This window comes from Octopus bimaculoides, chromosome 11 (assembly GCF_046866305.1).
Source record: "Octopus bimaculoides isolate indiv1 chromosome 11, ASM4686630v1, whole genome shotgun sequence".
Taxonomy (NCBI): domain Eukaryota; kingdom Metazoa; phylum Mollusca; class Cephalopoda; order Octopoda; family Octopodidae; genus Octopus; species Octopus bimaculoides.
The window spans coordinates 47,440,817-47,454,313 of NC_142938.1; positions in this window are offsets into that span (position 1 = coordinate 47,440,817).

Below are 13,497 nucleotides of genomic sequence, written 5' to 3' on the forward strand. Positions count from 1 at the left end.
TACATACATACATACATACATACATACATACATACATACATACATACATACATACATACAGGTCTGTGTGCGTGTATGTGAGTATGCTGGTATGTAATTCTATGAGTGTATGCGTTTGTATTTACTAATAATGTAATTTTGAATAAGGTAAAGAAAATTCCAAAAGAAATATAAAAGACTGCGGCGAACGAATAACAAAACAGTAAAAGCAACAACAACAACAACAACAACAACAGCAACAGCAATCACCACTACAACAATAACAATAAAAATGACGTAAAATGTTACTCTTTACCATATACCTTCATTATTTTCCCTCCTCCCACTTTCCTCTTTTCTCCCTCTCGACACTTTAAAATGTTTTCTTCACAGATCTCTCTATGTGTCTCTCTGTTTCTTTCTCTCTGTTTCTTTTTTTCTTTTTCTCTGTCTGTTTATCTCTTTCTCTCTCTCTCTCCCTTTCTCTCTCTCTCTCTCTCTCTCTCTCTCTATCTATCTATCTATCTATCTCTCATTCATTTTTTCCGTCTTCCTTCTTCGTCCTTCTGAACCATATACCTCCCTCCCGCCCACTCACACATTGTTTTACCACTTCCACTTCTAAATGGTCGTTTCGGGTAAGAGCCACAGTTATAAAATGAAAGAAGGTGAAAGAAAGAAAGAAAGAAAGAAAGGAAAACAACCAAAAAAATAAATAAAAATAAACAAAAGAGAAAAAAAGATAAAGAAAAAAAAGATAGAGAAGAAAAGAGTGAAAGAAAGATAGGCAAAAAGGAAAAAAAAGGACAACGTAAAGACACTTCCTTAATACACAAGGAATAAAATACCAATATATATGGAAGAGAATGGTTATATTCCGTCCATTCACCATCTTAAAGTCCCATCGCGAACATTCACACAAATAATAGACTTCTGAAGAATATCAAAAAAGAAAAACAACAACAATAAAAATGATAGCTATAACTATAAAACAGCAACAAAAGATCAAAAATCTAGTGAACACACGTTGTTTAGTTATTTGATGTCTTGTTATTGTTAATTTTTCGTTTTTATCGTATTTTTCCTGATTTTTTTTTGTTTGTTTGTTTTCCTTTTATAGCCTTTAAAGAACGTTTTTCTTTATACAGTTAAATGTGCTGTGTGTGTAATAGAGAGGAAAAAAAAAAGAACTTCAAATGGCGTTACACTGTGGGTTTGGCTATTATATAACTAAAGGTGCGCTGGTGCGTTGGTGAGATGTCGGCTGCTGGGTTTGCCAGTTTTGGTGGTTTGACGAATTTGAATGAATAATGCGTTTTTTAATACTTTCAGTTTGTTTGTTTCTAAGGTGTTGTGTGTAGGGGGGAGGGATTCAAATATTGATTTTATTAAAGGAATGTATAACACATTTGTCCATCTACATATCGATCTATCTGTCGATACATACATACACACACACACGCACACATACATATAAGCGTACACACACACACACACACACACACACACACACACACACACACACACACACACATATATATATATATATATATATATATACATATATTCTTTTATTCTTATTTGGCTGCGGCTATGCTGGAGCACCACATTAAGGTGTTTTAATCGAAGAAATCGATACCAGCACTTATTTTTTGTAAGCGTAGTACTTCTTCTATCGGTCAGTTTTGCCGAGCCGCTAAGTTACGGGGACATAAAAACACCAACATCGGTGGGGAGATAAACACAGACACAAACACACACATAAATATATATACATACATATATAGATGTGTGTGCGCCCGCGTGTGTGTGTATGTGCGTATGTATGCATGTCTGTATGTCTGTCTGTCTGTATGTATGTATGTATGTATTTATGCATGTATACGACAGGCTTCTTTCAGTTTCCGTCTACCAATTCCATTCACAAGGCTTTTGTCGGCCCGAGTCTGTTGCAGAAGACGATAGCCCAAGGTACCACGCAGAGGGTCTGATCCCAGAACCATGAGGTTGGGAAGCAAGCTTCTTACCACACAAGCATATATATATATATATATATATATATATATATATATATATATATATATATATATAGATGCAACAGCATTGCCGTAGTCTCTGAGACATGAAAGTATAAAAGAATATAATTATATAATTTGTATGTGTTGTGAATGTCTGTGAATGCGTCTGTATATATGTATGTGTGAGTGTATATGTATCTATATATATGTGTGTTTGTATGTATATGTATATCATATATATACACACACACGTCATTGTATGAGCAGAGGTTCCATATTTAAAAAAAAGAACTCAATACATTTAGAATATAGAGTATATTCATTTTAAAATAAAATATACACAAACATGTACGTGCACACACACATATACACATATACACATACACCTATATGTACGAGTATATGTGTGTTTGTGTGTATGTGCGCGCGCGTCTGTGAACATGTGCAAACGTGCAATTTCGTGTATGCAAATAATTATGTTTTTATGAGTACGTATGTGTAACGTAGCTACTTCATAATAGTTTTGTGGTAAAGCCGTATCGAGTTAATATACGTATATTGATGACGTTTAATCTAAAGCTCTCGAAATATCTGTTTACAAATGACTGCATTCAAAGCTAGCGTAATAAATATATGCCGAGGCAATTAATATGGAGCGCGTACCGACTTAGAGAACTATTTGGCCATGTTGTGCTGATTAATTTCTTGAATAACCATGCTGTATTTAGCATATTTATAAATTAACTGGTGAGTTCCATCGTTGTATTATAAAGAAAACAAAAGAAATGTCTTCCACGCCGCAATAAAACGATGCTGAAGTTGGAAAATAAAAATAATATGAAATTTGTCATCACTTGCATGACTTCACAACTATTACAATGGCAGCCAACATCAATAACAAAGATGATTGTGTTATCGCAATAATCGTGAATATTGCCGATATTTTCCTTGGTGAAAAAAAAGAAGAAAACACTGTGATGTAGTTCTATACTACCAAGATCTCTTAAAAGGGCATATATTAAGCGCTTAAAAGACTTGTGGGACACCTTCGTCAGATTAAATTGATGACGAACGAGTATGAGAACGTTATGTGAACAATAGAAACGGAAGTATTCGTATGGTTGTACATACACGTTACGCAAATGAAGGAAATTGTTAAAGCAAAAGTAATGTAGTTGAGTAGATAAAGTAATAGTGTTACAATCTCATTGCGTTCCTGGTTTAATTTCAAAATCTGCTGAACAAATTTACTGCTTAGTCAAAGAGCAAAAACCTGTTACACTATATTTTGTCAGGACCTCCAAAAATGATAGGAAAGGCCGAATGTAATCAATCGGGCTGCAGATTCCCTGGAACTAGTTGGTAGTGGCAGTGTTTAACTAGATTAAGCCAGGACATACTAATTAACTGGCACTCCATCGGTTTCGGCGACAAGGGTTCCAGTTGATCCGATCAATGGAAGAGCCTGCTCGTGAAATTAACTTGCATGTGGCTGAGCAGTTCACGTACTCTTAACGTAGTTCCCTGGGAAATTTAGCGAGACATAGGATGTAACAAGGCTGGCCCTTTGAAATTCAGGTACAATTTCTTTTTTGCCAGCTGGGTGGACTAGAGCAATGCGAAATAAAGTGTCTTTCTCAAGAACAAAACGCGTCGCCGGAAATCGAACTCACGATCTTACTCTAACCATTAAGCCATGCGCCTTCACTTTGGACATACACCACCAGGGCAATAAGCGCAAGGTATTTTGTCTGATTCTTCGTCAATTCTACTATGCCTCTGTCCTGATTTGGTACTCTATTTTATCGACTCTGTGACCATAGAAAGCGAAGTTGACCCCAGATCTATTGAAGAATCGTAACTCTTTCTACTTGAGTTCATCTCATTGCCCATTAGCATCTGGGAATGATAATTCCGAAACACAGAAGTTATATTAAGAAAGGGGTTTTATCTGTCAGAAACCTCACGCGAAAGGGAATATTTGTGTTAGAAGAAGAATAATATTACAAGTCAAGTGATGTAGACATCTCTGATGAGACCACAAAGAGGGTCGAAAATCAATTCTGTCATCTACTTTTTTCTCCTAATAGTATTAGCTTGATCAACTAATCTCTGCTCAGTCACTTTAAACATACCCTTCTCTACCCAAAGTGTTAACATCCGTTTTCTATAGCCCCTTCTTTTAGGTTCACTTTCTAAGTAGCAGTGCATCAGTATGCTGTTTTCTTCGCTGGTCCACTTTCTCCTCCTTGCTCTATTATCTGTTGATACTGTATTAGGATAACAGCTGTGGTCAGTCTGCGTCATTACGGAACCACTGCTGAGCGAGAGGCTTTACCTTAAATGTCCAGCTTCATTTTCGCTGTTACAATCAGACTTTCTTCGGAAACTCTTGTCTCTCATAAACTCAGGAAAGGAAATATCGTCACTATCGTCATCACCACTATTATTTTGCGACATCTGAAAGTTTCAAGCAACTTTCTGTTGCATCTTTTGTTGCATCTTTGTGCCGGTGGGATAGTGTGTGCTGCATTTTTTTTTTTTTTTTTTGGTTGGGTGATATTGTATTGTGTCAATACGTTTTGTTATGGGGTTTGGTGTGAGTCTTCTGTTGTATCAGCTTTCATATTGTTTGTTGCTTGTGCAGCGCAGGTTGTTTTCTTCTGTCGTGTATCGGCCCTCTATGGTACATGTGGGCTTTGTTCATTTTGTTGAGTTTTTACAGTATGAGCTTATTCTCGTATGGTTTTGGCGGCGTGTTGCATAGTAGTATAAATGTTAACTTATAAATCAACTATTTTATAGTATCTATGCTTATCCCTCCGCCGTTCTTCCTCTTTAATTGATTTTGTTATGGGTTCTGTTTTATTATTATTATTATTATTATTATTATTATTATTATTATTATTATTATTATTATTATTATTATTATTATTTTCATTATCATCTTTCGATTCTGTTTCCTTCTCTTGCCGAGTGTCTTCCTGACAGTTAGAGCAAAGAAACGCACTATATATGTTTGTAGGCCATTAAACTAAACACACCACATTGTTCATTTACAAAGTTATGTGGTAGAGAAAAGGGGAAGAAAGACAGAGAGAAAAAGGAAAAAATATAAAATATAAAAGTAAATAAAGAAAATAAAGGGCAAATAAGGAACGAAAATTCAGCGACAATATTCTTCTCAATACGCGTGACGTACGAGTTAAGACAATCTTTTGCACTTCCTGCATGGATGGTAATCCAGGGATCATTCTTAAATAATTTCCCTTTCCTTTTTTTATTATTCCAAGTGCTCCTACAATCACTAGTATTATAACTGTCTTGAGATGCTATCTTTGCTCCTACTGCTGTGTGGTATTATTAAATTTTGTTTAGTTTCGACTTTTTTCTTGTACTTTAGATAATCATAAATATGTGAGGATTGGAGAGCATTGTAGGAGAAAGAGAACCAGCCTGGTGAATAGACTAAATTCCACTGGTCTGTAAACAGGTTCGGCATTTGGTTAGAAGGAGATCAACAATGGAGCGATTAGGAGACAGGGGAAGCGTCGGGTTTAAATGTTCTGCATATAACAAGCTTTACTTTTATATGTCATACATGTTGGGGGCCTCTTAGACATCTACTACAACTGACAGCAGAACGAGAATATTCATAGTCCAGTGAGTTGTGTACAGATGGTATTGCTTAGAAAGGACCCAAACAAGGTAGATCAAATAAGAAATTTTAACTCTGCTAAACGCAGTTTTCAAAATTTTGTTTAAGGTGTTAGAGGTTGGTGGATTGTCATCGAAGGACTGATTGGAAATCTGCAAACATGCCCCATTCCAAGCAGATCTATCCACAGCAATCTCCACCTAATGTGATACATCATAGAAAGGATAGGTAAAGAAGCTGGCATAGGTGGGGCTCTGATCAATATTGATCAGTCAAAGCCTTTGAGAGAATCGACCACGAACATTAGGCAGCCGGTTTCGATTCCATTATTCGTGGCTGGATTGACGCAATGTATAGCGACATCTGCTCGGTAGCTCGAGTGAATGGTCACCAATCAGTATCATCCAGTACCATGCGCTCGGTTCGTCAAAGTTGTTTATTCTCGTCTTTTCTGTATATATTGACACAAAAGCCACTACTGTGGGAACTGGAAACGTTAGCAATGTTGCTCACCTATTTCAAATACTTTCTTCTCGAATTTTCTTCATATACTCCTGCAAGTTTTTTTCTCAGTTATTTTAGACATTGCTGACGATGTACAAAGTGAAAAAGATATCTTTTATCCTATACATGTTTCAGTCATTAGACTGCGGTCATGCTGGGGCACCGCCTTGAATTTTTAGGTGAATGAACCAACTCCAGTATTTATTTTTTCTTTTAAAGCCTAGTAATTATCTCTTTTGTCGAATCGTCTAAGTTGCGGGGGCGCAAAGACACCAACACCGGTTGTCAAGCAATAGTGGGGGGAGAAACAGAAACCCAAAGACACATATACATATGTGTGTATGTGTGTGTGTGTGTGTGTGTGTGTGTGTGTGTGTGTGTGTGTGTGTGTATTCAACGGGTTTTTTCAGTTTCCGTTAACCAAATCCACTCACAAGGTTTTGCTCGGCCCGAGGCTATAATAGGTGACACTTGTCCAAGATGCCACTCAGTGGTACTGAACCCGGAACCATGTGGTTTAGAAGCAAGCTTCTTATTTCTTAACTGCCCACAAAGGACTACACACAGAGGGGACAAACAAGAACAGATAAAGGAATTAAGTCGATTACATCGACCCCAGTGCGTAACTGGTACTTAATTTATCGACCCCGAAAGGATGAAAGGCAAAGTCGACCTCGGCGGAATTTGAACTCAGAACGTAACGGCAGACGAAATACTGCTAAGCATTTCGCCCGGCGTGCTAACGTTTCTGCCAGCTCGCCGCCTAGAAGCAAGCTTCTTACTACACAGCCGCGCCCTACGCCTATTTTTCTTAACATAAATAATAATAATAATAATCCTCTCTACTATTGGCACAACGCCTGAAATTTTGGAGAAGGCGACAAGTCTATTGCATCGACCCCTATTAATACTTAATATATCGACCCCGAAAGGATGAAACGCAAAATCGTCCAGACAGACGAAGTGCCACAATGCATTTTGCACGGTGTGCTCACGATTCTGCCAGCTCGCCGTCTTAATGCACTCTCGTTGTTATTATTTTTTTTATTGTTGTTGCTAGTTTTGCATTAGAAATTTATCTTTTAAGAGCTCATATCGGTGTCGATGCGACAGACTTGTTTTTGAGGATTCCAAATAATCTTTTGAGATTTGGTTGATTATTTCAACTTTGTAGAGACAGATGTTTCTGACAACGGTAGTGAAGTCATAGAATAGTTGCATCGTGGAATGCAATCTTGGCAATTTGTTATATTCTGCAACATTTTTTCATGGGGCTCCCAGATGTCCGAATACTTTTACATAAATACATAAATAAACCCACACACACACACGCACGCACACACACACACGCACACACACACACCTATATATATATATATATATATATATATATATATATATATATATATATATATATATATATATATACGTATATATATATAAACAAATAAATATATAAAGGAAATAACTGATAATCTGAGCCACAAGGAAAAGAATGTGAGATCAGAAACTATCCAGAACTATGTCTTAAGTATTGAGATGCACCACCACTACTACTACTACTACTACTACTACTACTACTACTACTACTACTACTACTACCACTGGCGCTACTACCCCCCGATCACTCATGCCTCTGTCATCGCATTTATCAGCGATACAATCAGCCTTTTATCGCCACAAGCGCCATAGAGACCAACCGGCTTTTTGACCATCACATTCCTCACTCCGTACAAGCTCCAACAAAAAACATCACCAGTCAGGGCCTAGCACCGGACATAGGAACCCATAATCAACATTAACTATAATAATAATAATAATAATAATAATAATAATAATAATAATAATAATAATAATGGTTATCATCGCCATTACTGAGAGCGGCGGCGTCGTCAGCTACGGCAGAATATCACTGCCATTCACAATCAGCAGCAAGTTCACCACATCAAGCAGATGAAACACTATCACACTGAGTGATTACATCGCAGCTATCGGCGCCTTTAGCATTGACCAATTACAGTGCTATGCCAGCCCCTAACACCGTCCATAACGCTCTCAACAAACCCCAAAGCGGCCACTGTTTATGCGACCTCAAGCTCACCCCAAAACACAGTCTACTCTCTTTTTCTCTCTCTCTCTCTCTCTCTCTCTCTCTCTCTCTCTCTCTCTCTCTCTCTCTCTCTCTCTTCTCTCTCTCTCTCATCCTCTCTCTATTTCTTTCTTCCTTTCTCTCTCCCTCTCACTCTCTCTCACTCTATCTTTCTTTCTACCTCCCTCTCTCTCTCTCTCCCTGCTTCTCTATCACGCTTTCCGAAAGCTATATTACTCTCACTCTCTTTCTCTCTCTTACACTCGTTACTCCTCTATTCCTCTCTCCCGCCATTTTTCCTCTCTCTATCCCTCTCTCCCATATTCTCACAGTGTTTCATTAAGCTACTGACCCCTCCCCCAACACCTCCTTATGATGACCATCTGACAACGCCCATTCCATTTTGTTGATGGTTATCAGGAATACCGTTCAACTACTACATGTACTACTACTACTACTACTACTAATACTACTACTACTACTACTACTACTACTACTACTACTACTACCACTACCAATGCTACAAATACTACCACACCTATTAATACTACTATTACTACGAGTCTTACAGCTGCTACTAGCACTAATGATGGTGCAGATACTTCAGCTAACAATGCAACTACTGCTGCTACTACTACTACTACTACTACTACTACTACTACTACTACTACTACTACTACTACTGCTGCTGTTGCTACTACAACTACTACTACTACTACTACTACTACTACTGCTGTTGCTACTACAACTACTACTACTAGTACTACTACTGTACTACTACTATTACCACTTATACAATACTACTACTACTTATACTACTACTGCTACTACTACTACTACAGCAATTATTGCTACAATTACTACAACGACTACTACCAATTGTACTACTACGACTATCACTTGTACTACTACTGCTACTACTACTACTATAACTACTACTACCACCACTTGTAATACTACAACTATTATGACTAATACTACTACTTGTACTATTACTGCTACAACTACAGTTACCACCACTACTACTACTACTTCAACTACTACTACTACTACTACTACTACCACCGCTTGCACTACTACAACTACTACGACTACTACTACTGTTACAACTTCAGCTACTTCTGCTACTACTACTATTAATTGTACTACAACAACAACAACAACAATAACTACTACTACTACTTGTACTACTGCTACTACTGCTGCTGCTGCTGTTGTTACTGCTGATACTACTAACACCACTTCACTAGCACACAAAGAACTACAGTAAAAAATAAAGAGCACCAGGACCTCCGCTGCACTCAACACCACCTCCACCACCACTACTTCCGCCATCATCACTACCAACAACATCATTTATCGGTGCTCACCTCTGATATCATAGACACCCCTTCCCACAAATATTATGTTATCCATTATTATGACATCATCCATCACCAACTGTACCCCCCCCCCGCCATCACCACCATTACCGTCATTGCACAGTCACTACAACGCCAAAGTCCACTCGGCTGGCAACAATGAGTAATACCTACATTTCAAAGGACCAGCTTTTGCGTCCCTGAGAACTAGGTTAAGGGTACGCGTGTTTGGGTATCAGGACAAAATCTCGCCGAGGGCAAAATTCCCCGAAAACAAAGTCCCACTTGAGAAAAACATCAATTAAAAGACATTTAAAATCTTTTTATAAAATTTCACTTTCCTAAAATATTTTTATTGTAGGGGAAAGAACAATACCCCGGCGGATACTGACTGCCGGGTAATTTTGTCCGGGGTGGGTGGGGGAATTTTGCTCCGGGGGGAGGGATTTTATCCTCGAGAGGATTTTGTTCCAGTACCACGTGTCTGCGGAGTGCACAGCCATTTGTACATTAATTTCACGAGCAAACAGATCGGATCAACTGGAACCCTCGTCGTCGTAACCGACGGAATGTCTATGATAACACCAAAGAAATTAATTTCACAATTACCATCATCATCATCATTTTGTGTGTTTCAGTCTTTGGAGAACGGCCATGCTGTAGCCACTAATCTACAGAATTTTAGTCGGACATTTCGACCCCACTACGTTTTTTGTTTCTTTCAAGTGTGATACTTATTCTACCGATAAGTTTCAGATGTAACAAATTAGTCTACCAAATCCACTCACGTGGCTTCGGTTACCTCGAGGTTATAGTAGAAAGCTTTTGCACAAGATGCCACAGAATGGAACTGAACCCTGACCTATGTTCATAGGAAGCACACTTCTTACCACACAGCCACTCCAGCGCCTATATATTATTTTGTCTTGGTATAAAAGATGGGCTACAGCAAATATTCTGCTCAATACCACAGATTTACTTGTCACTTGTTTGACCATAACCAGTTGAGTATGTCCCTTAGTGGTTGACGATATGTGCATCACTGATCATGAGCAGAAGTAGTGGGAGAGCATCATAGCCATGTGTTGAGAGGAATTTTTCGGGGTTTGGATAATTCACCTATGGAAATATGGGTGTTCCGTTCAACGTCCTTAAACAACGCATATTCACGGACCTTTTGAGTGGGATGGGCTACTTGACCTGAAGAAAATTCTAACTGAGCCCCACCTGCCAGGTAATGCGCTGTTTATCATGATATAAGATCACTATGTCGCTCACATATGGTTGTGATGCATGTGCCTGGTGTACCCTTATCAGACGGGTAGTAATGATGGATATACTGGGTTTCGTATATTTTACCCCCAGTTTCACTTTGATGGCATGCACTGCTCTCTCACTCAATAATAATAATAGGACTCATACTAAAAACTGAATTCAACTCCAAAAATCGCATCGAAGCCATTAACACTCTTGCACTTTCAGTAATTCAATACAGTTTTAACATCATTAAATGGAATCTTATTGATCTCCAAGGCTTGAACAGGAATACAAAAGAAAATTACTAATATCTAAGAAAATGCACCACCCAAAAGCAGACTTTGATCGTCTGCAGCTATTTAGAAGTAATGAGGTAAGAGGAATGATACAGGTAGAACTGTGCTATAAGACCTCCACAATAACAACGAACAAGTACTTACTTAGTACTGAGGACTGGATGCTGCGGCTTTTGTGCAAACACGAAAGCAGCAAAAAATTACATTGCATTATCAAGGAAGCTTGCAAATTCGCAAAGGAAGTCGTCATTAATAGTGAATTAGATGAAGAATCTGAAACCATTAAATAAGCAAAGCTGATCAAACTGACTGCGAAAAAGAACGGCAGAAGCAAATTGAGCCAGAGGCCAATGCACGGACAGTGTATACTTCGAAACTGAAATGTTGATGGAGGTCAAGCAACAACCGCTCTCTCTCCCTCTCTCTCTCCCTCTCTCTCTCCCTCTCTCTCTCTCTCTCTCTCTCTCTCTCTCTCACTGTCTCTCTCTCTCTCCTCTTTTTCTCTTTCTATCTCTTTTCTCTCACTTTCTCTTTCTCATTCCCTGTCTGTTTCTCTGCTACTTTCTTTTTCTTTCTCTCTCTCTCTCTGCCTCTGTCTCTTGCTCTCTGTCTCTCTCTGTGTGTACGTGTGTATATATATTTATACATACATGTGGGGGGGGGGGGGGGTGTATATGTGTGCGTGTGTGTCTGTGTCTGCGAAAGTATCTATCTATCTATCAATCTCTGTCTATATATATATATGTGTGTGTGTGTGTGTGTGTGTATAATATATTATATATATATATGTATGTTTGTATACATATTATCCTCCAAGAAATGCCTGGTATTTCTTAGAGGTATATATATATATATATATATATATGTGTGTGTGTGTGTGTGTGTGTGTGTGTGTGTGTGTGTGTGTGTGTGTGTGTGTGTGTGTGTGTGTGTGTGTGTATGTATGTATATATACACGTATGTATGATTGTATGTATATATATTAACCTCCAAGAAATACCAGAGAAATTACTGCTACATCCGGATGCGTTCGGACCAAGAACAACTTTCGGCTCTAATTGGTTATAATACCCCAAAATATGACTTAAAAATTCGCACCAAGAGGGGCTGCTATGTTAGAGGTTACTGCTTGACATAGGATGACACCCAAGAAAAGCTATGTTTAAACTACACACATATAGACACACACAAACATGCACGCGGACACACTTGTACTCAGGTGTATGTATGTATGTATGTATGTATGTATGAATGTATGTGTAACTCCATTTATATATCTATCTATCTACCTCTTTATATATATACATACATACATACATACACATCTGCTACATATGTGGAAATCTGTTGGTGTGTTTGTTTGTGGCGTTATTATCTAACTCCTCCTACATCGTTTTATCGATTTGGATGAAACTGGACACGTGAGTAGCACTCATGTCTAGAAAACTAGTGACATACTTAGATTGTTGAAGAAATCGATAATAGGGCCCTGGAAGGGATTATTATATCTACTACATATAACTAATATATTATTTTTAAACATCCAAGGGAAATATCTCATTGGCTCCTGAAAGGGATCCTTATATATAGCCAAGGGAAATAACCGATTCATGTTCGTAAATTATTTTGTATGAATCAAATTGAGTATGTTTATTTGTTAGTATTTGAACTATTTGAGTTATTTTCACAATTTATCCAGTACAACGCTTAAATAAGCAAATAGTATTTTCCTAAACAATAGATCCACTTATTTCGGTTAGTGACTTATTCACGAATATACCAACACTAGTGCCACTGAGGGTAATATTCTCTGCGAACACACAAAAGCTTTTTTCAGAGTTATTTACTTTGAATTGTTCTTATCTCATATCCGATTAGCCTGTTATTACGTAACATGCTTCACGATTTTAGTATACATACCTTATTAGTATTTCCTCTTAAGTTCTATGTACTCTGGGGACGTATTAAAGCCCTTTTTGGGGGCTACTTTATTTTAATTCTTACTATCGGGTAATTAATTTCATATTATTTACATAACTGACTTCACAATTTGGATAGTCATAACTTATTGTGAATTCCTAAAAACAAGATCCTGTGTAAGACAGTTCGGCGTTCTCTTTAAATGCACTAAAACCGTTTTAAGGGCTACGTACTTTGAGTTGTTACTGGATTAGCGAAACAATTATGAGATCAGAACCAAAGGATAAGCCCCGCTTTCCCGGGAATTACCGGGTACGTCAGCTAGTACATATATGTATATCCACATCACTATCTATCTATCTTGCTATACACACACACAAACACACACACAATCCTTTTGTTGTCTACACCACCT